General features: G+C 53.1%; 3 long non-coding RNA genes across 4 annotated transcripts; all 3 read right to left on the reverse strand.

Moving 5' to 3' along the window:
- Window positions 1–667: 667 nt before the first annotated feature.
- LOC136786945 (uncharacterized) lies at window positions 668–6,173 on the reverse strand. The gene is made up of 3 exons (XR_010826580.1): window positions 5,737–6,173; window positions 2,662–4,860; window positions 668–2,493 (listed from the first exon to the last, which is right to left on the reverse strand). It is a non-coding gene; the product is annotated as an uncharacterized lncRNA (long non-coding RNA).
- Window positions 6,174–6,341: 168 nt separating this feature from the next.
- Window positions 6,342–11,018, reverse strand: LOC125180943 (uncharacterized). Its single transcript, XR_007159894.2, has 3 exons — window positions 8,797–11,018; window positions 7,571–8,106; window positions 6,342–6,567 (listed from the first exon to the last, which is right to left on the reverse strand). It is a non-coding gene; the product is annotated as an uncharacterized lncRNA (long non-coding RNA).
- Window positions 11,019–18,497: 7,479 nt separating this feature from the next.
- LOC106046111 (uncharacterized) lies at window positions 18,498–24,004 on the reverse strand. 2 transcript variants are annotated; one of them, XR_010826565.1, is made up of 5 exons: window positions 23,929–24,004; window positions 21,380–22,949; window positions 19,617–19,824; window positions 19,272–19,454; window positions 18,498–18,945 (listed from the first exon to the last, which is right to left on the reverse strand). It is a non-coding gene; the product is annotated as an uncharacterized lncRNA (long non-coding RNA). The 2 variants fall into 2 exon arrangements; XR_007159890.2 differs by lacking the exons at window positions 18,498–18,945; window positions 19,272–19,454; window positions 19,617–19,824 and adding an exon at window positions 20,031–20,341.
- Between the last annotated feature and the right edge of the window lie 887 nt (window positions 24,005–24,891).

Below are 24,891 nucleotides of genomic sequence, written 5' to 3' on the forward strand. Positions count from 1 at the left end.
CCAGCAGCCTGCAGCTCGTCCCGGCCCCTCTGCACCCAGCTGCTCCCCAGTTTGCAAAGTGGGGATTGAAGCACAGCCCTGGAAGCCACACGAGGCAGACTGCGCTGGGCACCCCCTCACTGCCCTCCTGCACGTGGCGCCTCAGCTGGGCTGAGGCTCTGGCATTTGCCTGTCTCAGGCCTCATCCAGCTCTGTCCCTGACTGCAAGACCAGCTCAGAACTGGCTAATCTGGGTGCTGGACAGCCCCTCCTGATGTTCCCGTGCTGAAGGATTTGTCCTTCCCACAGACAGAGTGATGCCATCAGCACTGCCTCGTCCGGAGGACAGCGAGCAGCTTGGCTGGGCACCAGCAGGTGCGTCCCTCGCCCCCGTCCCCCCATCCGGAGCTGCTGGGCATCCCCCCAGTCCCCACAGCCCATTGCACATCCTCAGCCTTGGTCCGGCTCCAGCTGGCTCCTCCGTCTGAGCAGAGAGACGATCCTGGGCTTGATGGCTCAGTACGAGTGCCAGAAGCAACCCCTCGTGGATCGGGCACAGCAGCTGTTAGCACTGATTTAAAAAAGGAAAAACCCAACAATTACCAGTCTGTGACAGCCAGATCTGCTGCCTGGAGCCGGGGTCGTGCACCCAGCTCTGTCCCGCCGCTCGCTCCCTGGGATGCTGCAGGGGGATGGCGATACTCAGAAAGCGCACACGTGCATTTGATTCCACTCCGCACCTCCTGTGTTTGTGACCACAGTGTGCACGCACCAAACGCAGCAGGCTCCCTGCTGTAGTGGCTGCGTGTAGCTGTACGAGCAGATAAATCCACGGGGATGCTACCAGGATGCAGGCTGGGCCGTGCACAGCTTGGGCTGCTTGTGCACGCAGCCGGGTGCGTACCCAGCACACGCCTGCTGCCCTGCGTTCACTTGTGCAACGGGGTGTGTGTGTCAGATGGGGCACGGCTGGGTGTGCAAGTGGCTGCCACGCTCACACCAAAGCCCCAGGGCAGCTGTGGCCATGCTGCTCCTCCAGCTCGAGCTTCTTGGCAGCGCCACATCTCTGCGGAGCTGCTGAGCATCCTCCTCTCCCAGCGCGCCTGGCCTCCTCGTTAATATCTACCGGCTGAATTATTTATTACAAACAGATGTTAGAGTTTAAAGAGTGTTAAGAGGATATCCTTGGCTAATCAATTTATTTTTAACTGGTTTATGTATTTATCACAGACAGAATTTGGACTTCAGCTGCCATTTTAAATTATCCCTCGTTCATCACAGCGCTGCACGTGCTGCTTGGATGCTTGTGCGGTGTCCTTGGGGACCACAACTGAGCCACAAATCTGTTGTCGCTGGCCAAGGAGAGGGTTGGCTTATTCTCTTGCGTTTCCAGACGCTACATAAAATTCAGACACCGACGTGAAATGCACTGCAAACTCCCGCACTGAGCTCACCTTGGTGAGCTGCAGCTGGGCCGGGCTGAGGAGCGAGATCTGGCAAATACTGAGCAGAGAGGAGGGAGGCTGGTAATGGGCGGAATACTCCAGACCCCAGAGGAAGCAGCGGGATATGGACTTTGAACGTCCCTCTCCATCTCCCCCATCCCCGTGGCCCTCTGAGAGCCTTTTGGGAAAGTCCTCTGGACAACCCTTCAGTACCAGGCGCCTCTCTGGGAGGACGCCACCGAGAATCTGACCCAGAAAATTCCCTGAAGCCAGCTCTGGGATGAGGCCAAGCAAAAGCTGAGACTAATTAGGGCGGTGTAAGTTTTGCTCCACAGTTGCCTTATGCAACTACGATGGCCACGAACCCAACGTGGTCTGAGATCCCATGAAAATGGGAAGCGGGAGCAGGGATAAGGGAGCACCCTGCAGGCTCCAGCCGTGGCCAAGGGCTCCCAGCCCCACGCTGGACTGCTACAGCCTCTGCCACAGCCTCAGCCCCGGCTGGGCCACATTCAGGAGATGCCCGCTGCAAAACACGGCCCCTCACGTGAAACCACAGCCCACATCCCGTTGGACCTCACAAACCAGCACGCACCCAGCAGATGTTTCTCTGCTCACTGCCGCAGCCCTCGTAAATCCCCTGGGCAAACCCAAGGCATCTCCGCGGCAGTTCATCACCTCCCGGGAAGCACCAAAATCTTAAAGAACCTGTCAGCTGTGACTGGGCGAGGGAATCAAGCAGCATTTCGGCTTTTAGCTTGTCACCATTTCCAAGAGAAATTGGGGAAAAAACAAGAAGGGGAGATGCTGTAGGAGGAGGGAGATAAACGGTGCTGGGAAGGAAGAAGAGGAGGAGGAGGAAAGGAGAAGGATCGGAGACAAAAAAAGGAAGGAGGGGGTGAAGCTGTGCATTGAGCACAGCAATTAAAGCCCCCCTGAGCTCACCCAATTAAATTGACTGGAGAGAGAAGAAATCCCAAAGGATAATTTCCTGGTAAATTGCTTGTTTGTCTCTTTCAGCCTCCAATGCTGGGAAGTTTTCATGTCAGTCACGGCATGGATCTGAACCCTGGAGAGAAGGAAGAGAGCGCTGTTGGTAATTTAGTGGGCAAAAGGCGTCTCTTCCTAGAAACCTCCTCAGAAGTGCCATAAATCTGAGCAAATCTTATTCATAACCACAAAGCAGTGAGAAGGGAAACAGCCAGGAGGGAGGGGAAGGATGGGGCACCCATCCCACCTTGCTCTGCCTCGTTGCTGCCATCGGGGCTCTGCTGGCAGGGTGCGGGTGCAGGATGCTGCAGCCCATGCAGGGAAGCTGTTCTCCCCTAGGAAAAAGCACGGATGTGTTTGTGTGTATGGGCATGATACAGGGTAGCTAGGGGATCGCTGCAGAAGGAGAACTGCCAAGCAAATCAGAAAGCCAGGAGCCTGTCGAGGTGTGATTAATGCTGGGCCCGTCTTGCTCCTCTCCTCGGCTCATCCATAATTCACAGCAGCCTCCAGTGGGCAACGCGGCGGAGCACAGCACGCTCGGGACTGCCAGCCACCGTGCCCACGGCTCGCCTGGGAACAGCCCGCCACGTTCACCTCTCGCAAGGATCAGTCCCTAAATAAATAAATAAATAAATAAATAAATAAAACCACAAACAAAAAAAAAACACATCACCCAGATGCGGTCCAGAAGCAGAAGCCATTTCCTTCTGGGAATCACACACAAAGATGTCCCAAGGACCAGCAAAAGCGTGTGCCGATGGCCATCCCTCTGCGCAGAGCTCCTCAGACATCTTCAGTCCTTGGAAGTGGCCCCGTGCTGCCAGTAAAGCCAGAGGCAAGCAAGGGCCTGCAGATTTACTGCTGCTCAGTGCCTAGGGCCACGCTGGGTGCTTAAACCCTGGAGTTATGGGAAGCAGCGGAGTGCTGCAATACCTGGCTGGACACAGATGAGCAGCTGCTGTATCGAATAGCTCTGTACGAGATGGTGTCCAAGGGGCCTGAAAAAATGTAGAACCACAGATACAAAGCCCAGACCGTGAACTGAAGAGAGGAGACTTGAGCTTGGCGAAGCAGCTTCAGCTCCAAATGCAGAGAAAACCCCAAACTGCTACCAGCCGGGAACCAGGCGAGACCTGCAAAGGCTCACGGGGACTTCCTGCAGGACAGGGTGGGCAACGGGTTACACCTTGAGCCTCGCACCGTACACCCAGACGTCCCCCTGCAGCTCACCCAGCAACGGGGAGGGAGCCCCTGTGGGCACCAGCCCCCTCCCCAGCCCCCCGGTCCCGCTCCTGCAGCGGGCGCTCAGCGGGCTCCAGCCGCTTCGCCAGCACCGAGTCTCAGGCAGTCAATCAAAGCATCAGCTTGGAAGTGTTAAAGGCCCTTGTCTGTCTTTATTATAATCACAGCACTACACCTTGTCGCCGCGTGTGCCCTAACGCTGCAATATTTTGCGCATGATTTCACCAGCTGCTGCTAGAGGCATTGGGGAACCGATGCTCCTTCGCTGCTCTGGGTGTTTGCTCGCTTGTTTGCGGTTAAGCCTCTTTTCATTCTGGCTTCTCTTTATTTATTCACCTTGTGCTTTACAGAGCGGCCGCTCCCTCCTTTGCCCCCTCTGTGGCTGGCAGTGTCTTTACCAACGCTCAGACGAAAACCGCACAAAACTTCAAACAAGCAAAGCTTGGACCCAGGGGGGGAGCAACTCAGGGCTGTGCTGCTGCGGGCTTGAGTTAATGCACACAGACTTAACACAAGGTTTCAGCCCCGTTACTGGCATTTGCCACGATCCCCTGCCCAGCCTTGGCGTGCAGGAGCCGTTCCCATCCCTTCCACCTCACCCAGCACGGAGAGCAAAGCAGGGGGTCTCCACCTTCCCTCTGGCCCCCAAAAGAGCACAGGTACAGCTCAGAGCCCTTCCCACCTTCCTCCCCAGTCATGGGGGGAGGAGAAAGTCCTACTCAATAGGCAGCCCAGCCTGGGTGTCTCCAAAGAGCTTGAGAAATAATAATAAACATGGGCATGAATGAGGAAAACTTGATTAGAGCAGGTGCAGGGTTTCCACTGTAGACCTGGGCAATTCTGGAGTCCTGCACGGTGAGTGTTCTGCAGGGCTACGAATCTGAGTAACACGTCAAAGGCTCTGCAAAGGGGTAAGTGTTCCTCTGCCCACGTAGCAGAGAAGGGAACTTGGTGCAAGGCAGTGACCTGCTTTGCTTTCATGGCAGAGCCAGCACCTGAGTCCCACACCAGCGCTCTCGCTGCTCGAGCTGGTGGCTGCTCATCCTTCCCAGCACCTCGGTGGGCTGATGTTCAGGGGCTCCTCTCCAAAGCTGATCCCTCCCTGCAGAGGCGAAGCCATCCTGGTGGTGTTAGAAGGCTTCTTAAATTGCGCCAACAAGAAGCACAGCTGCCTGGATCTCCAGCCTCGGGATCAGCAGCGCTGTTGACAGCAGAGATAACCACACATACTGAAGCGGAATGAAAGCTCCTATCCGAGAGCTCCACAAACACGGGGCTTTTCTGCTTGACCCAAATGCAGAAAAAATCTGGGCTCTCACAGGCGTCTGGCACACCCCAGGGTGCTGCATGGCAGGGCCAGTCTGCTTAGCAGGGCACCCGTTGGCTACAGACACGACGAAAGCCCAGCCAAGGACATGCACACACCATCTGAGGGCAGGATGAAATAAAATAAATATCTCACCTCGTTTGCATTCCCTAAATGCTACCACTGTCCCTCCAATGGGCCGTCCCTCAAAACTGCCCCCTCTCCAGCCACTGGGTGTAAAACTGTATATTGTGGGAGATTAATGACCTTAGAAAAATGTAATTACGCAACAGGGCTCTGCTCTTAATAACTGCGTATTTTACTTGTCAATGTGCCTTAATTGAAAATGAGTAGGCGATACAAGTTGCAGTGGAGTTGGCTGGCAAGCCTTTAACGCTATATTAATTGTAGTAATTAGCAGTCACTTTATGTTGGAGTCATCTATAAATAGGGGGTCCATTAGTTTAGCCGGAGTGTGATTTAAAATGCAAATAAAATCTCAGCTATACATATAAATCATTCCTTCCCTCTGTCCCCCAAAATTTACAGTCATATAAGGGTGGTGATGCTCTGGACAAGCTTCGGTGAGCTTGCCCTCAGGAGAGGACAACTTTGGTTGCTTGCCATCACGGGAGCAGCTGGGGGGATCTCAGCACCCCAAGCACACCCTGGCCAGAGGGTTTTGCCCACAGCAGCAGCTTTGCTTGGTGCTCCCACAGCTGCTGGGCTTTCCTGGCTGTTGGGTGTCCAGCCCAGCACCCCAACACTCACTGTCTGATGTCCTGGTCAGCGATGCAGCCGCAGTGCTCGGAAGGGCGCTGGATAAATCCTAAGAGCCACGTGGTGGAGGAGCAGACCACAAAGCCAAGTAGTCAGCAGCTTGGTCCTGCTTCAGGCACAACGGCAATGCTGCAGAGGCTACCCTTGAGAAGAAAAACACCCAACGGCTGTAAAGACACAGGGAAAGGGAAAGCAAGCACCAGCTGGAGAAAGCAGGCCGTGGTGCCAGGAGGGCACCGGGCAGGCGTCCCACCTCCGCAGCATCCCCGTGGGGAGGCAAAGCCCAGCAGCACCCAACCCGCCACTGCTCGAGGTGGCATGGCTGGCACGGCATGGCACGGTACAGCACTGCTGGCTGCCCTGCCAGGCTCACAGCAGCTCCTTGTCCCATGCCCAGGGCCCACCAGGACCCACCAGGACCGTGGGTTTCCCATCCCCACCCGCACAGCGCCACCAATCCCATCGCACCCAGGCACGCTCCGGTGCTCGCAGCCCATTAATGACATGCTCCACTTACTTGATTATAACTAAAGAACAAGTAAGAGAGAAAGGAGGCATATTCCTTTATTACCAGAATCACATTAAATTACAGCTTGTATTACCAGGGGTAAAGGAACCCACTGAAATAAAATACTGGCTCTGAAACTCAAAGAGCAGTGCTATTAAAAATTAAAAAACAAACCAAAAACGCTTTCCATTACTGACCAGGTCTTGGTTTAAAAGAGATCATCCACTCCCCCCTGTTGACATGACCCTGCTGCTGGGGTGCACGCCTGTTCCTGCACAGCCAATCTTGAGCAGGGAAGGAACAACAATCCTGGGCTAAAAAAGACAAGGGAAGAAAGAGAAGAGATGAGAGGTCTCTATCTGCCGCAGGAGCAGCTCCCATTCAGGTGCTGGAAAAAGCCTCGGCACATTCTAATTGAAGATACATTTTTATTACTCTTCACAGAAGATTTCACTCATTCAATAATTTATCCTCCTTAAAAGTGATTGTATCGCAAAGAAGAGAGGAGAAAGGAGCTGCCAGCTCCAATTCCTCTCCACCACTCCCCGTGGGCTGAGAGAGGAGATGGGTTGGGACCCCCTGAGCCTCCGCTCCCAAAATCTGGGAGAGGGGCTGCGCTCCTGCCCTCTCCCAGGGGGGCTCCTTCTTTTGCTCCCAAGTCACTGGGCAGAACAGACACGGACTGAGCAAATCCCCCACCCCAAGGCCCTTCTCATCCCTTCCTCCTGCCCCTCTCCCTGGGCCTCGAGCAGCTCCAACCCCTTTTTCCCAGGGGGGGAAAAAGGGCAAACCCCAGGGCACCCTTAGCCCCCAGCCCATCCCGGCTGTCTGACCAGCGCAGCCTGCCTGCGAGAGGAAATCCCTCGCTGCGCAAAGGGGAAGGCAATAAAGCTTTTCCCGTCCACATAATGAAAGGTTTCTCGAGACATAACAGACAGGAAAAGCCCTCAGTCCCAGCCTTTGCAACGAGCTCCGGCTAATTATGGCTTTAGCTCCGAGCACGTCGCCTCCTGCCTGCGCCAGGGCCAAGCTGCTAAGGCACGGGGAAGCTGCCGGCTGCGGTGACTCAGCAGCGATGCCAGGCCAGGACACAGTCCCCCCATCCTGGAAGGACACTCACAGAGCCATGATGTTGCATGGAGCAGCAGCGAGAGGGACGGCCGAGTCTGGTGGGACGGGAGGAGAGGGCTCAGCTTTGCGGGGAGAAGCCGCCTTCTCCGTGTGCCCCAACAGCAGAGATCTTGGGGACACCACGTCCACCCAACCGCGAGGAGCAGAGGACAAAGACATGAGAGAAGGGAAGGTGGAAGAGCTCACCTGGACGTTTTTGAGCCTGTACTCCCCAATCGCAGCGGATCGGGTGTCCTTCACCCTAGCAAATTCCCATTCTACTCCTTGGAGGAGATGCAGGCGTTTCTACCACTGCTTAGGAGAAGCTGGGTGAACAGGAACCAGCACAGGGGACTGGGTTCCAGTCCTGCCACTGCACACTCGGGAGCACAGTCAAGGTCCCCAGTGTCACTGCTGTGAAGTCACGTTGGTTCCCCACGGAAGGACCTGATGGCTCCGTGCCACGGGGACATGTGGCATCACGCAGGGCTCACCAGGTCTGTGGCTGAGCCGCGTGGAGCCATGAGAAGACGTGGCTCAGCCTTCCCCACAGCCAGGGCTCGGCAGCCTGCCTCTGCGCTCTCCTCAGACTGCTGCAAACCATGAGCGATCCCCTTCGTATGCATGGGGTGACGCAGCCGATATCTGGCCAAAAGGCAGATTGGGAACAAAGAGCTCGAGCCAGCGGATCTGGGCTGGTGGCCTTCAGAGACCAGAATTTCTTATCAAGATTCTTGTTAAGCCTAAAGGGGGAAAAAAAAAATAGAGAAAAAAAAAAAAAAGCAAAACAGAGCCTTCCTTGCAGTTTGCTCACAAACACAGAGCAACCAAACACAGCGTAGAGATTTGCCTTCAGATGCTTTGCTCTGGCCCATTCTTCAGCAATGTTTATGGGCTCTCCCTGCAGCATCAGTAGGAAAATCCAGAGAAAAGCTAAGCATTTGTAGATCCATTGTGCTTGCTTTGCTCCAGCAGCCACCTGGAACTGTCATATGGTGAAGAGGCAGGAAACAGTCAATAAAGAGGATTTTTTTTTTCCCCCCCAGATATTCCCCAGACTTGGGAGAGCAACCCAAGGTTCATCAGACACGTGAGTACTCAAAAAAGGTGACACCGCCGCTGCTTCACACTGCCCTTTCTGTAAGACTTTAATGGAGAACCTGGGGTGTACATTGCTAAAACCACCCTCAGGTGGGGGTTCTTTGAGATGCCATGGCTCTCCCTGACCCCGCTGCCCACGTGTCCTTCTCCAAGGCCTGAAGGAAAGGAGCGATGGCTCTGGGAATGGAGCGAGCTGCGCTTTGAGTGCCACCTCTCAGCAAGGTGCTTATCATAAGAGGGACAAACAAATGAAGATGAACTAACGTGAAAATAAATACACAAGCAACTTTGGCATGGAAGGCAAAACAGGATTGATCTTTTGCTTGACTTACTCCGAAAATTGCTTCTTCACTGCCCGTTTATGCACATTAATTGAGCGTCTGGCCCGGCTGCGTGTCTGTTTAAGTCCTCAATCAATCCCCTTTCGGATGACTGCAAGATCAATAGGGTAGTAATTTAATAAAGGACATTTTCAGTTGGCTTTTAAAAGCTACTGATGGGATTTAATCCCGTCCTATTTTTTAAGAAGAAAAGGGGCAGTGGGAGAGGAGAACCAAGGTTCAAACCACGACCCAGAGCATTTCCCTCCCAGTGGCATCCTTTTTGGATGAGGCTTGTGGAGAGCTTCCCAACTTCCCCAATCGTTCTTTATCCTTCCTAAGATGTGGCACGGCCACCTGTGGTCAGCACACTAACACCTGTGTGACACCGCTGATATTCCCGAAGGTTGGCAGCGATCTCTGTGAAGCTTCAGGTTCGTGCCCTCACACAGCTCCAAGGAGCCACATGCTGCAGACAACCAGGAGCTCCTCATGTCCTCTCCCTTACCAAGGCAACACCAGTGCATTTGACAGCATCACTAGGACAAGCGAGAGCACCCTCATCTGTCCCGAGAGTCCAGTCTTGCCCTCAGCTTTTCCACTACAAGGACTGGTCCTCCAGCATCTTCAGAAGCCAGCGCACCAAAATCCTGGGGACGATGCATCCACCAGCCACAGCACTTCCCAGATGAAGCTGCCATGTTCAAGGCGACTAACCAGACACAGTTGTCTGCCCCTTGCAAGAGGTTTGGCCAAGAGAAGAGGCATCTCCATGCTGGACTTTTAATCACTAGGTTGAAAAAACCGAGACAGAAGAGCTCTACTAAAAGCTCCTTCGGGTTCACCAACCACGTGTGTTAGGGCTTCACTAGGCAGGAGCTGACATATTCCTGCCTCCTCCAAACCCCTGGGATTTGTGCTCCTTGGTTTCAGTCCAGAATTGGTCCTTGGTGCCAGGATTGCCTGGCTGGTTATTGAGGCACAGAAGCCTCCTGCTCTGTCTGGTGCCATTCTTTCCTCCCTGCGCCGGCACTGCTCTGTGACGAGCACAATTCCTCTGCCATGCAATGTGCCCTTGCACCAGCACAGCCAGATGCCTCCTCCCCTCCCCGGCCTCCGTCTCCAGCCTGTCCATGTTTAATTTCCTCTAATCGCTTTCTTCACAGCCATCCTCTCTAAACCCTTTATCTTCCTCCAGGCTGCAATTCCCTCCCTTTGCTGCTTCTCCATTTCCTTTCTGTGATGCTTTGCCCAAAGCTGTCTGCAGTACAGTGGTTTAACCATCGCCGTGCTGGGAGAAAGGATTAAATCCCTGCCCCTCTGCTCGGGTGCCCTGGGTCACACAGCCCGGGACTGTATTTACCTCCTAACAAGCATTCATCCCGGAGGGCACTCCAGAGCCAGCTCTGCCCGTGCGCCTTCTACCCAGCACCACTCAGCCATTTTTGTCATCAGTTCGTGGCTGATAGATCACGTCCTTGTAAATCTGACTCACGGCCTCCCAGCTGCACGCATCGCTGCCTTGTGCTCAGATCCTTGCCTGGCTTTGCTGGAGCGTGGTCGTGGGGGCAGAGCTTTTTCCCAGCCCTGTCTGCTCCAACCTTCAGGCTCAGGGGGCACCGTGGGGCTGGGGACAAGGGACAGGGAGACGCGTCTCTCTCCCTCCCCATCCTGCCAGGCTGCTGTCTTGCAGGGATCTGCTTGATGCTGTACCGCTGGAAAACCCTTGATTTGATGGCAGGCAGGTGGGCAGTGAGCTGTGGATGCTCCACCGAAAACATCCGTGTGGTTTGACTGCAAAAGTTGCCATATGTGTGTATATATATATATATATATATTTATAAGCTCTCATCAGCATGAAGGGAGCTGACACAGTGCCCAAGCCCATTACTGCTGCAGCGAGGCCCTGACGGCTGTTCCTGGAGAGAGCTCCAGCCGTGCACAGAGCAGCCGCCGCGCATCTCAGGACAGAAACTGGAGGAGCCCAAACCCATAAATAAAAGATATGAATTAAACATGATTCTTGCATTTTCAAGGGTCAAGTGAGTATTCGGTCACTTAGCAATATCATCTACTCCCACAGAGGGAAGAAAAAAAGAAAAAGAAGAATAACAATAAGTGTTTATCATTACTTGTTGTTTAGCAAGTGACATTTTGAAGGAGCAAATCTCACCCTTGCTGAGAGCGTGGGAGCCAAAACTCAGTCCCACAGGCAGTTCCTCCTAAACCCACATACCTCCTCTAGAACAGGCAGGTGACAGCTGTCCCCATTGTTAAAGCTAGGCAAAAAAAGTCTGTGGAGAATATGCTGGATAAATAGATGAATTTGACACACTTTGGCAGAGGCAGGACCGTAACCCAGCCTCCTGGCTTCCCAGGAGTGAGATAAGAAGACCTGTGTCTCTGGGCACAACATCAGCCCCTCTGGGCTGTGTCTCTCCCCACGGGGAGCCAGGTTAGCTGCAGGGATCATCCTGCTAAGGCGAGCATTAATCTGGAAATCTGGTAGCAAATGCATTTTTCCAGGCTCTCCTCTGGAACCTCTTAGAAATTCCCTGATTTTCCTTCAGTCTGCCCGAACATCTTGTGAACGGCACGGCACGCCACAATGCAAGTGCTGCTGGGGGAGCTGAGAAGGCCACCGACACCTCTCCCCCCAGACACCAATTGCCGCTCCTATCAAGGAGCACAGAAAAAAACAGGATGGAAATGGATCCGAGATGTCAACAGCTTTTCTGTTGTCCTGCAATCACCACAAATCGCAGCCAGATTTTTCATTTCCAGGCTGGTAATAGATAAGAAAGGACCCAAGGCAAGCTCCTGATGCCTGAGACTCTCCCTTTCTTGCTGGAACTAAATTTCCTGCAGCCACATTCGAGCTCATCAGTACAGAACAAAGCCATAAAAGTTGGAGTCACTCACCCACCCCCGTGTTACCCGCATTTGCATTTTAGGACTCTCACAAGCACCAGAAATTCCTTCTCATGACACCTTTTCGAGATGTCTTTGCATAATTAAATTAGCCCAGAGTGAGCTGGTGCAGCTGAATTAGGGACTCCTGAAAAATGCCAATACCTCCAACCCCAGTGCACATAATCATCGGGTACAGCAGCACAGATGATGTCCCCTAATTGGTTTTAATGGGCAGACAAGGTCAGATAACAAAGGGACCCACCTATTTATCTGCTCACGGGGCTGTTTCATCCACAGGTCACTCCCCACGTAGCTGAAATTTCACATAGCATTGCATTTCCTTTGGGTTAATCTACTTACAGGTGTCAGATTTCCTTAATTCCTGGTCTCCTTAATTGGCCCCACTGTTAACACCAGGTGGCATTCCTCTGCTTCTCTGAGGCCTCTGTTGCTTTTGCTGCAGCAGCCGCCGCCGCCACCTTGTTCTCCTCTGCATGCCAAAAAATATCCCGGTGCTGGAGCTTTCCTGGGGAAGACAGGAGCCCCCGGGGTGCCCACGGGAGCAGCGGTGACCTGAGATCAAAGCAGCGATTTAAGAACAGCGAAGGCACCAGGTGTTCATCCCCAACCGCGAGATGGTGCAGAGACAGCTGGGCACCCCGGGGAGCTCAGAGGGGTGCGCTCCCACCGGCTGGGGTCTCACACGTGTTTTAAATGGATAACTAGGGTGCTAACATGGATATTACCAAAAGCAAGGTGCGCAGCGGACTGAAGAAGGAATTAAGCCTTTGGCTCTGGGAAATCTTTTCCCAGGCACTACAAATGCACCCAGCCCAGCCCCACTTCCAGCATCTCCCAAATATTTTGTAACTCACGCAGGTACGGGCAGCCCAGCATCTTCCAGGTATCAGCCCGGCCTCAGAGATGCCACGAGTGCAAACCTGCAGGCATACAGAGTTGGCCAATTTCAAGCTCCCAAAAAGACTTTCAGAGTGAGCAGCTCTGTCAATAAATGTATTTAAATTACACAAAAAATATACCTGATGTGCTATTAAATTGGAAAATAAATGAATTGCACAGAAGACAGAACAAAAAATATTAAAACCTACGTAGTTTTCCATATTTTCCTCCCAAAATGAGGAGGCTGGATTCTCAGCTTGTGTAAATCTCCTTTAAATGACATTCATGTTAATGATGCTAAGCTGATTTACACCACTGGAGAAATTAGCTTCCTCTATGGCTGGGTCTCTGTGCACATCTGTCCTTTGAGAATCAATAAATAAAACTTGAAAATAATACTCATCCACCATTTATTCTGCTTAATTATTTAAACTTCGGATTCTGGAAATAATAAAGGAGTAATAAAGAAGAGATTTACCATCCACCACAATTGCTGGAAGCATCTCACATTATTTCCTCCTTTACTTTTTAATCTCCCTCTCTTTTTTTTTTTTTTCTGGTTTGCCAAATTGAATCAATTTATTAAAGTTGTTGCAAAACTGATTTGCTCTGATCTATTGGTGGTGATGAAGAGAAATGGGCTGCTCTGCTCCCCCGTGTCCCCCAAGTCCTGCTCATTAAGAAGGATAATGCTTTGCCGTCGAGGGAGCCGTTTGCAGCATGCCTGAATGGTAAAGACTGATTAAAAGCAAGACGTGACTTCAGAGGGTAAACGATACTCGTGATGACGAATTGCGAGAAGAACCCAGCCAAGAGAACCCAGCTCCTGGATGACAAATCTCTGCAGAAATCTGACTGAGGTGCCACAATAATTTCGAAAAGCCGGGACGGGCGAAGTCAGATTACTTTTGAAAAGAGACTTTTCTTCCGTGGAGCGGCTGGAGGTGAATCACCTTCTACACTCTCCTGCAGGTGGCTGAGGATGGTCTCTGGACTTTCGGAGCTCTTGATGGGTCTCAGACCGACCTGTTCCTCCAGGCTCCACCGGGACCTTACGAACCAGACCAAGCGCTGCCTGGGGAAATCACACCGTGCTTCGGATGCTGGAGGATTATTAGGCTTGCTGGTGGCAAGAGGAAAAGGAAAAAAGTCACCCGGCGAGATGTGAGCTGATAAAGCTCGGTTTCTGACGGATGAGAGGGCTGAGATCAAGGAAGGGCCCTGCCCTCCCGTGGGGAGCCGGGCTGTGAGCAGGGACAGCCCCGCTGTGTGCCAGCACCGCTCCCCGGCGCTGCGAGCAGGAGCGGCGGGCGGCTGCCTGAAATAAAATAAATAAAACCTGGCTGTGACAGGCTCTAATCCCAAGTGCTTTGACAGGCCTGTCGCCTGCCACGTCCCCCCAGTGCCCTGCAGGGATGAGCCGGGCGTCCTTGTCACGCAGCTGCGGTTCGGCACAAGCGCCCCGACGCGCTGAAGGAGCCGTGGGGACGTTACTTGTGCACATGGTGTGTTTCCCAGAGGCTTCACCCATGGTTCAGAGCCTGTGCTGAGATACCTGCGGCTTGCTCACATGGAAATCTCTGCCTGCAAGGGATGTCCGCACTGGGGCTCTGGAAACAGAAGGATGCGTGGTTTTTCTGTTACAAACACAGAAGCAGCATTAAAACACTTCAGTGCAGACCAGGGCTGTGCCCATGAGCCCAGAACTGTGCCCTCAGACCACGTTAATCAAGCCTTCCATAGCCTCCTATTGCAGGCCAGCTCCCCCCAGACCACTGTGCCAAGTGCAGGTATGCCCCAGGTCCAAGCCACTCGCTCCCCGAGACTCTTTCTGGTCCTGCCTTCCCCCTGCCCAGAGGATTGCTGCCTCCCATGCTGCAGCAAAGACCTAAAAGAAACCAAGAAGCCATCACAACCAGTTATACTATGCTCTGCCAAAGCCCCATGAGAGTTTTGATATTGCTTTTCCTGGGTTCCCATAGCTCCGCTCACCCCCTGCACATCACCGGTGCCCGACTGGCGCGACGCACATCGGGGTTAAGTCCAGATGCTTCCCTCCTGTGCTGCTGCTCCCAGACCGGCCTCACACCACGGGTGCCTCCTCTCTCCCCGCTTGCTATTTCCAGCCTCCCGCGTGTCTGCGTGCAAAACCCCAGCTCCCGCTGGCAGCTGCTTTGCCAGATGGGCCAGCAGCTGTGGCACCGCCGCGCTCGGCACAGACCTGCCGGTGCCCGCATCCCACCGGGCTCCCTCCCCGAGCTGGCACCGAGCTTCCTCACCACCGCAGCTACAGCTCCTGCGGGCAGTGCTGCTGCAGAGGCCCCGGGACTTTGCAACACGGTGAGCACCCAGATCTGGCTTTATTTTAGGTCTGAGTTGCACGTACTCCACTCTGCTTGCAAATCCCAGGTCAAGCTGCTGCCCGTGGGGTCGATCCATAGGGCAGGGCGTGCAGAGGCAGTCCTCAGCCATGGGTGCCAGCCTTGTAAGAACCAGCACCCAGTGGCACCCCCAGACCTCACCAGTGGCAGTGACCGGCACCCGAACGCACCTCTGCATTCCCACACCAAATACCTGCAACCCCCCGCAGCCAAACCAATTCACCTGGCAGGACAGCCCCACAAAGATCTCCCCAGGACCACCCCATTCAGCTGAATTTCTGCTACGCTCGCTGCGAAGCAGCTGCCAGCAGGACGGCTCCCGGAGCACCCAGCAAAGCTTCCCTCCGCCCACGCTCCCCGACCCATTTCCCGATCCTGTTTTTGCTGGGTGAACGCAGAGCGACTCGTACCATATGCCTCCCATCTGAGCGCCCACCAGGTTCTGCTGGGTTTTGAGGAACAGGCAGCAGAGTGTCAGGATGAGCATGTTACACGAAGTACTTTGACAGCAGAGAGCCGGCGAAGCCGCCGCACACCCCCCGGGGCCGAGCTCCACGGGGTGCACAAGTGCTGGGGCTCCTGCAAGCATAGCCAAGCTCTCCTTCCTCCCCCCCCCTCTTCCTCAGCACCCGAACGGTGCCCGTTCCACATGCTGGGCTCACGTCGGGGACGGCTGGGTGTCTGACAGGCGGGAGAAGATTCGCTAAGATTTTTTTTTGAGAGCAGAAGCGCAGGATGCAATGTGCTGTAACACACGCTCCCCGCCTCACCCAGGGGAGGGCGGGCGGAGGATAACTTCATTTCAGGCGCTCAGTGCTGCAGGAATGAGGCCAGAGATGCATCTCCATAGCAAGCCTGCCCAAGGGCTTTTAGGGCAGTGGTGAGGAAAAGGAAAAAAGTTGCGCCATGGCTTTTTCCCCTGAGCTAGTAGATGGATGCCAGGAGAGCTCAGCACAGAACAGCTCTCTGGCCGTCTTACTAAGGGAAAAGCTATCCACTCCTGCCACTTCTCACCTTGTTATCACAGCCCCAGTGCTCAGCATCCTTCAGCCTCTCTGGGAAAACCAGTTAAGTCCCTTTTAGTAGCAAAGGGACGTGGTAGTGGCAGGGTTGAATTTCCCAGACCAGGAAGGCAGAGCCTGGAGTCCAGATTCACGGTCTCCGTGTATTTGAGACATTAACTTAAGGGGGAAGCAGAGACTGCTTTTTGGGCACAGCACTTGCTGCGAGGCAGATGTCAGGACTCCAAGGGCTGTAGATCCCACCCACGGACCATTTTTGCCGTGCTGAAGGAGTCAGCACGAGCACCACCTCCCTATTTTGGAAACACACTTTCACCAAGCATCAGCCAAAAGCGCAGCAAAACATTCCCAGGTGACTGGTACAAGCTAAAAAAGCGAACAAAGCCTATTAATAAGATCACAGACACTAATCCCCAAGGGCACCAGTCTCCAGAAATGGCCAGCCAAGAGCCATAACCCAGCCAAGGGTGTGTCGGGGTGTCCCAGCCCATCCCCTTCCTGACCAGGTCACTGCAAGGTGGTCTGTACTCTCCCCAGAGCCATAGAAATAAATTAAAAAATGGAAAAGATGGAAAATTATTCACCATGGAGATTTTGAGAGCCAGTAATAAATAAATAAAAATAAGTATTGTTAATACCAGGCTTTTATACAGCACTTTAAATTGCAAATTACTCTCGAAGCGTGTATTATTAATTATGTCATTTGCATCCACCGTGGCCCTAATATATAATTATTTATCCTGATAAATAATCTGCGGAGGAATGCGAGGCTGCACCTGACTGGCAATAAGATCTCAGTGCCTGGACCGAGCCTGCTGGCTGCAAAGCCTTGTCTGTGTTTGTTAGCGCTTGGTCCCTTGTGTCCCCGAAAGCAGGGTGGCTGGCTGCTGGAGCAGGTGTGCAGGGAGCTCCACGGAGTTAGCGCAGCCCTTACAGAAGGCTTGTTTGTGCATTTTGGGTTCGTCGAGCTGCTGGTGGCACAAAAGAACTGCCGTAGCTACCAAAAAGCCTGCAGCAGTGGCTGCTCCGGCAGGGAAAGCTACCTGAACGCTTTCAGAAGATGCTTTTCCGATCCCTTCTCCCTCTGCCAGCGCTGCCCTGAGCGATGAGGCTGGTTTACGGCTCAGAGCATCTGATCTCCAGCTTCTGTGAACACAAACAACAATTTCCCATCCCACGCACCGTTCACAAAATGCCTTGTTTTCGGAGGTGCCAAGGCCCAGAGGCGCTCTGAGGGCTGGGCGACAGCAGCGAGCTCACAGCCAGATGGATGCTTGGCCTCTGTCCTTCCAAGTCTCACCAGGGGCCCCAGATCCGCTCCTGCCATCCTCGAGCCCTGTAAGGCTACGAACCAGCAGAGGAAGGATGCCGTCCCGGGTCCCTGGATGGCTGGAGGACAGGCTGGGAGGCTCGGGTGGGCTCTGCAGCCCCCCGGCTCCTGACCCCAGATGGACCCAGGGACTCCTGCGCAGAGCTATGGATGCCCACAGCCACGAAATCACAGCCAGCAGCAGCCCCCTCCGCCCAGGGAAAGAGGAGAGAGAGCTGGCTGTTTGACACCAAAAGCAGAGCTTGTGCAGGGGAAGGAGGGGAAACAAAGAAGGAATCCCCCTTAAATTATTTACTAGAGGCTCAGGGGCAAGCCTCCACCCCAGGCTGGGGGGGCTCCAGCCAGGATCTGAGCTCTCCCCGTGAGCTGCGGTGCTCAGGCAGGCGCAGGCTCGTGCTTTGCTCCGGTAAATGAATCTTTTCCGCAGATCCGTCCCCTGTGCAGAGGTTAATTTATTAGCAGGGGAGGGAGGAGCCCCGTTGTTTTAATGAAACGTTTTGGCTGGGTGCACGGAAAATGTGTTAACCTAATAGACCTATTATTCCTCCCGTATAGCAGACCAGCTTCCCCATTGTGTTTTATCCTTTGCTGCACTAGAAAGCAGGTCTTTTATTCTTTCTTCAAAGCAGAGGCTGCCAGGCAAATGAACATACTGGAAGGCTTCAATGGATATAAAGTGCACTGCATCCCCCGTGTGCAGCAGGCAGCTCTGCCAGGCAGCCCAGAGAGGCACGAGGGGTGCACTCACCACTGACTTCTGCTCATTCCCCCGATGCTCTTTCCCCAAAATCCATCTCAGCCAAAAAAAAAATCCATCTCTTTTCCAAAAAAAATCCATCTCCAGCCTCCCACCTAACAAACCAGTCCTTGGGAACAGCTCCACGTGACAGCTGCAGTTAATACTTTCCTGCCACATGATGTTCCAGAGGCTCTGTCCCTTCGGTGTGTAAATTACAATTATTTTCAGCGTGAGGGGAAGGAAGATGCAGTTAGCTCTGTTTTCAGGGTTGGAGGGCCTGGCTGAGAAATTACATTATGCTTTCTTTCACAGCTGTTTCTTGTCTGTTAGACTTATCTATTTTAAAGTTCTCCTCACCAGAAGTGGTTGCTCTCAGCAGGTTTCCTCCACCTCCTGCCCTGGTTTGCTGGATGGGGAGCCTGGATTTCTCTCCTGGAGGCCGTCACCAACCCAGGCATGAGCAGGGTTCCTTGCCTCAGTTTCCCCACCCGAAAAACAAGAAAACCGACCCAAAATGCAAGAGCTGGTCTAGGAGGAGAGGCACTGTGGGGTGAACGCTGACCAACTGAATACTGCAACGAGCAGCAGCTTGCAGAGCATTGGGAAGCTGTAGAAAACAGACAGAAAGAGGAGCCCGCTCAGCACCTGCTCCTCATCTTGTAGCACTGCCGCAGACACCTCCCAGCAACGGCGGCAGGCTTAAATCAATGCACGTTTGCAGAACATCTCTGTTGGCACGAACTGCACAGCACCAGGTACCACCGACTATTTGTTCTGGACATTAAAAACACGGCTCTGATTGGAGATTGTTTTCCCTCAGCTCCCAACACACGAGGAACCTCCGCTGCAAATCAATAGGTTTTTAACGTCCTCCGCCTGGAATACAAACAAAAGCAAAACCAAAAAACAACCCAACAACTAACGGATTAATCCTGTCAAAAGAGAGGGAAAAAGCCACCTAACAGAATCACAGCCTGAGAAGTTACAAACTAGCAGTGGGTGACAAGTAATTATAGAACGGGGAAACATATAGGGAACTCATTTGGGTGAGCAGCGACTGATTAACAGGCACAACATTTATTTTCTTTATTTATGGCCTGGCATTGCAGAAAATTGATACGAAACACCCCATATACTACATGGCTGGTGACACGTTCAGCAGATGAAGAGTCTGGGAAGAAATCAACCTGAATTATACCCACTGTTACTCAACCTCCTCTTCGCAGCTCTCCAATCCTTCACCAAAAGGAGCAGCAGCAGCAGCGCAGCACCACGGTGGCATCTCAGCGCCCCCCCGTTCAGCAGGAGCTGGGGGAGCAGCCAGGCTGCATCCTCACGGCCATACCTCCAGGACAGAGACCCAGCAGATCCTTGGCAAGCGACCGCTTTTGGAAGGCCGAGAGCGGCAAAGTTAATCAGGGTGGGATTTAGCCCACAACACTCCCAGCCCAACCCTGCCGTCCAACAGAGGTGCTTAACAAGGAAGCAGCGCCCTTCCTTCCTCTGCTTTCCCCTCGTTGAGCAGCACTAAATGCTAAATTCAATACCTGGGCTTCCTGCTCTTCAGTTAACACACAGCAGCATCTCCAGCTCCCTCTTCACAGGCAGGTTTGGCTCCAAAGGGAAAAGCGTAAAGGTGCTGTGCCCATCTTCGTGGTACCAAGGGTTGGAGCCTCCCGTGGGCAGGACAAAGCCCAAACCTCACCCAGCGCGTTGACCTCTGCCTCCCCAAACACTCAAATCCTACAAGGACACCTGCCCATTCCCAAGATAAAAGTAGGACCATGAAAGGCTCCCAATCCCCTAAATCAGCTGGGGCTAAAAGGCAGCCATTCTCACAGCTAGTTTTCCCCAGGGATGAAAGGCAGCAATGGCTTTGATAGAAAACTCACTGTTTTTATCAAAACAAAAGCTTAAATAAAAAAAAAAAAAGCCAACAGAGAGCTTTTCTGAGGCTACAGTGGGCCCTCAGGCATCCCCAGGTAATGGTAGGGCTCCTCAGGAGATGGGAGGTGATGCTGCAAGCAGATTCTGGAGGCAGAACGGGCACCGCTCAGTAATTTCAGCTCCATCACCTGTAGACCCAGTCAAACAGGTCCCTGATGCAAGGTTTTTTTGCATTGGAAAATGTCTTTTTATAGGAACTTCTCAACAGCAATAAAAGTTCATTACATTTGGAGGGGGAGAAGCTTCTCAGCACACTCAGAACAGAACATCTCCTGCTTGTTTGCCTTCAGAAGTGTCATTTCTTTTCAAGATCCTGTGTTTTGTGCTGGAGCATGAATGGTTTTAGTACAAAAAGGAGTTAAAAGGAGAAGAACTTCAAACTTGTAGAACAACAACAAAAAAGCAATACTTGAGCTCATCTGAAACAGTTTAAAAAAACGTATAATTTCCTTACATCCTCTGCCCTGTTTCCCTCTGCTACCTTTTCCCCACCAAGAGCAGTTTCCCATCTTCACCCAGGTTTGGGAACGCCTACACCTACCCTGATTCTACTTCAGCTGCTAATGGGGTGCCTCTGTCCTGTGCCTGGGCAAATCCCCTCGTCTCCTGCGTGCAACCTCCACTCGGTCTGCTCACACCAGGGCTGCTCGGGTGCCATCGGCACTGCAGAGCGCTCTGGGATGCTCCAGTGGGCCGAAACACACAGGTGAGGGGGCAGCAGGTACCACCTGCGGGCAGAGAAGTGACGCTATCTGCTCCTTGTTGGAGCAGGGTATGTAAAAGCCTCCTCTAACCTTCCCCGAGTTAGGTAAAGCTCAGAGTGCCCCTTTAAGAGGGATGATGCTCAGTTATGAAACACGCTTGATTTAAATGCAAATTACTGAAAAAATACAACTTTCTTTATTAAAATGCAAATTGCACTTCAAGCCGGCTGCCTCCTGCACGTCTCTGGCTGCTCGGCAGCCGCTCGCATCGACATCCTGAGCCTCCGGGCTGCTGACAGCACGGGCACTTCACGCCACCACCCTGGCATTTTGGGATGCGGTGTGCAGCCCAACCTGTCTGGAGGAGCTGGACGGGCACAGCCCCAGCAGGGTGACACTGAGGACAGTGCCACCGCGCCGCATGACGTGCTTCCCAGCCCGACTGCCTCCCTCGGAGCTCTGTGTTGTGAAAGGTGTCAGTCTGCCAGAGCCTCGTCTTGTAACGAGATGTGGAGATCAGGTGTCCCAGAACTGCTATTTTGAAGTGAATAATTATTGTTTTCACATTTCCTAAGATCTTTTAAGGTTTTTTTTTCCCTCTGTAGGAAAAAAAAAAAAAGTGGCCAGGACAGATGCCATGGAAAAGCCAAGACACTCACCTGTCATAGCGGGGTTAAGCCTGCAGCCAACACAACCTTCAGGAGCAGGACCTTGGGTTTGGTTCAGCAGCGCTGCATTGCAGAGCCCCAAGCACACAGGAGATCCCAGCTCTCTCTTCAAGAAGCCCACAGACCAGGACGGCTCAGCCCTGCACAGGTCAGCAAAGCCATGGGGAACGTGGTTAACATCTAACGCAGCCAGCATTGTGCAGGGACAAATGGTAACCTCACCTCCAACCTCACAGCCACTGGATTTCCATTTTCCTGGAATCCCCCAGCATACCGCCACGATGCTCTCAGAGGCTCACAGTGCCCATCTGCCCCCATTACGCTGCCAGAGCTGCATGGTGCATCCAGGCCCCTCTTCCCAGTGGGGCAGGGGGAGAGGAAAACCCACGACCATCGCCTGTGGGAGCGGGAACCGCTGCAGAGCAGTGGAGGAGCCCCAAACCCATCATCTTCCTCTTCACCAGGACCCTGCAGGGTCAGGGTTTTGGGGTACTTCAAGCCCAAGGCAGAGATGCGCAGGGCAGCTCCTGTGCATCTTTCCAGAGCACCCTGTCCCTGCAGAGCCAAACCACCTGCTTGCAAGCCCTCAACTTTGCTCCTTGGCCCAACTGCTCTACAAACTCCTGGCTGTTGCCTTTAGCCACCAGCTGACTCAAGTTGCTGGAAGATTATTAAAGACAGCAGGAACTGGAGAAGGTCCAAACAGGCTCCTTCTTTCATGTAAGCTGCTCCCCCCAGGAAAGCGTTTAATTGCTTTGAACGATCCCACAGCCTCTGCAGAAGCCTTGCCAGGTCACCCAACCACCCTGGTGCTTATTCCTCCACAGAGCCTGATTTGGACTTGGTTTTCCTTTCACTTCCTATTACTGTTGCCCTAAACCCCTCCTCCAGCCTTTCCTGTCCTTCATCCTGCATCTCCCGCTCTGTCCTTCCTCGCTCTGGCTTTCAGACATCCCTGTTCTGATATTTAGCAAGGGAAATGTCACCACGAGACACGGTGAGGCTTAGAGATGGACCTGAAATCAAATCTCTGCATGTAAACAGCCCAGAGCTCTGAGGGGCTCAGCTAAGCAAACCAAGCCCAGCAGATCACTACAGGACATGGGCAAACCTCTAATTAATGATGCGAGGAAGGGACGGCCCCAGGAGCTCAGTATGTTTCGCTCCTTGCTGCAAAATTGCCAGGCAGGGGCAGACCGTACTCGGGGCAGGTTGGGCACCAGTCCCAGCCCTGCTTACAGCTCCAGTCCCCAACAGCAGGTTCTCTCTCTTCCCACATCCCAACCCATCCTCCCCTGCTTCCGAGGTGCTCGCTCGTCTTTTTCAGTGTGATTTCCTAAGGAAACAGAACGTAATGCAATTACTGCTCTTTTCCCCGTCTGCCCATCTGTCGGGTCCCCGTCTCCCCAGGGACTCCAAGAAGCTGTGGGCTGATTTCAACCGCATGTGGCAAGAGGCTCTGAGACGCTCAGCGATCGTGTTTTGTAGAAGCAGTGACCGGAGAACGAAGGCAGATGCAATCTGGTCTCCCCAGCATGGACAGGAACCTGTGCCAGACATGCTAAGAGACACAGAAGAAACCAAACCTGGGAGAGCACCATAGGAGAACAACTTTCTTGCTTTTGACTGTTCATGGAAATAACCCAAAATTTGTTCAGGCTGTTCAAAAATACGTATATAATAAGGCCAAGGAACACACCGACCCTGTGAAGCCCCCATACCTAAAAGTAACTCTGCAGGAAGCTTCACTGAGCAAACCCTCAGGAGCTGTCTGAGAGGTCAAGCACTCCATCCTCCACCCCCTTCCTTCCGCACCACCACCGTTTAATCACCATTTGCTATTTAGCATCCAGCATAACAGGCTCGTCATCAAGCATATGCCAGCTTTGTGAAGCGTTACTTCATCCATCATTGTCTTCCAGGCTGTCTCTCCTACCTCCCAGGCATCTTCCCTGTACCTCCAGAAACACTTTGCGCAAAGCCACCAAGTGGCTCCGAGCCAGCACAGAAGTTACAGCGCCTGAAGAACGAGCTGGACTTGCTGTTCCCTAAACAGGGCCCCGTCTGCTGCTAGCAGAGCTGATATATTTATTTTCATTAAATTTAATCCAGGGATATTCTCCTCCTCCCCTGTCTCCCCCACTCTGGTTGCTGAAGCAGCAGGGCTCGGGAAAGGAGCCACCTTCCAGTTGATTTCTTATTCAGAGGAGCCAGGTCCGTGTTCCTGTCCTATTTAATTAGCATAGGAGGAGAATTGGGTTGCACTGGAAACCACTGCTCTCTCTCTGCCTCACATGGGAGAAAGCTGCTGGGTGTTTCCAGCTCGCGCAGCGGCACCGAGTCAGGGCAGAGGCTCCCCCTGCTCAGTCCCACGGCTGTGGGGCTGTCACCTCCCTCCTCCCCCAGCCCTCACCGAGCACAAAGCCCTTGTGCCAGCTGAGCCTGGCGGCACAAAGAGGGTCCAAACTTCTGCCACCAGATGTGCTGCCAGGCTCCAGCTCCTCCCAGCCCAGGAGGAGGACGCGAACAGCTCTCCCTACCTGTCACCCAGCCTCTCCTAGGTGGCAGGATCTGAGGCACAAACAAAATACATCTCCACTCCCCCACTGCTTCCCCTCCATCCTCCCCTCACACCAGCTTTTAAAACAATAGCTAAATAACCTCCCTCTCACCAGCTGCATAAATCACCTGCATGGGCTTAAGTGACACAGGCAAACGGCTGAGTTTTGAGGCAGTTTTTTCTGGCCAGGGGAAAAAACTAAAATAAATAAATAAATAAATAAAATAAGAGCTGGCAAAACTCTGAGATCAACTCTCAAATTCCAGGGAGGGTGCCAGGCTAGGATTTCGCTGAGGGAATGGGCACTTTGCGTTTCCCTGCAGCTGGCACAGATACTGCAGGTGGGTCACAGCACAGGGCTGAAGGCAGCAGGAAAATCTCAGGGTTTGCTGCTCCACCCGCTATATAACAGAATACAGGGGGCACAAAATTACTTCCCTGCCCTGCCACAGATCGCTGGAACAGCCCTGGGCAAATCCTGCAGCCCCTCCAGTGTGCAGCGACCCTCAGCGCCGAGGCAAGCCGGCAACTTCGCGTGGGAAGGAGAGAATGTTTTAGGGCTAGACAGAATAAAATACTTGTGTAATCAGTGATAAATTATTTATGTAACATAAGTTACAGGGGAAATATCCTTAAAGTCTAAATTTCCCATTGAGAAGAATTGCTCCTTGTTTAGAAACACACTAATTATTCCCTTAAACAAGGATGAGCTATAAGTAATTTAAGGGTTTTATCACTCACACTTTGCAATAATGTAATTGACTGAGTAGCAACAAATAAATCTCGGAATTAAATAAAGGTGGCAGACTGCCTCAGAGAGCGAGCCAGGATGCAGAACCACATTAGTGCTGCTGCTGCTGTCAGGGGGTACAGGAGCAGCCCGGGGTGGCCTGGCCACGGGGGGACACAGCCCAGAGGGAGCTTTCTGCCAGCTCACCTGCAA

Source organism: Anser cygnoides, chromosome 25 (assembly GCF_040182565.1).
Source record: "Anser cygnoides isolate HZ-2024a breed goose chromosome 25, Taihu_goose_T2T_genome, whole genome shotgun sequence".
In the NCBI taxonomy this organism is placed as follows: domain Eukaryota; kingdom Metazoa; phylum Chordata; class Aves; order Anseriformes; family Anatidae; genus Anser; species Anser cygnoides.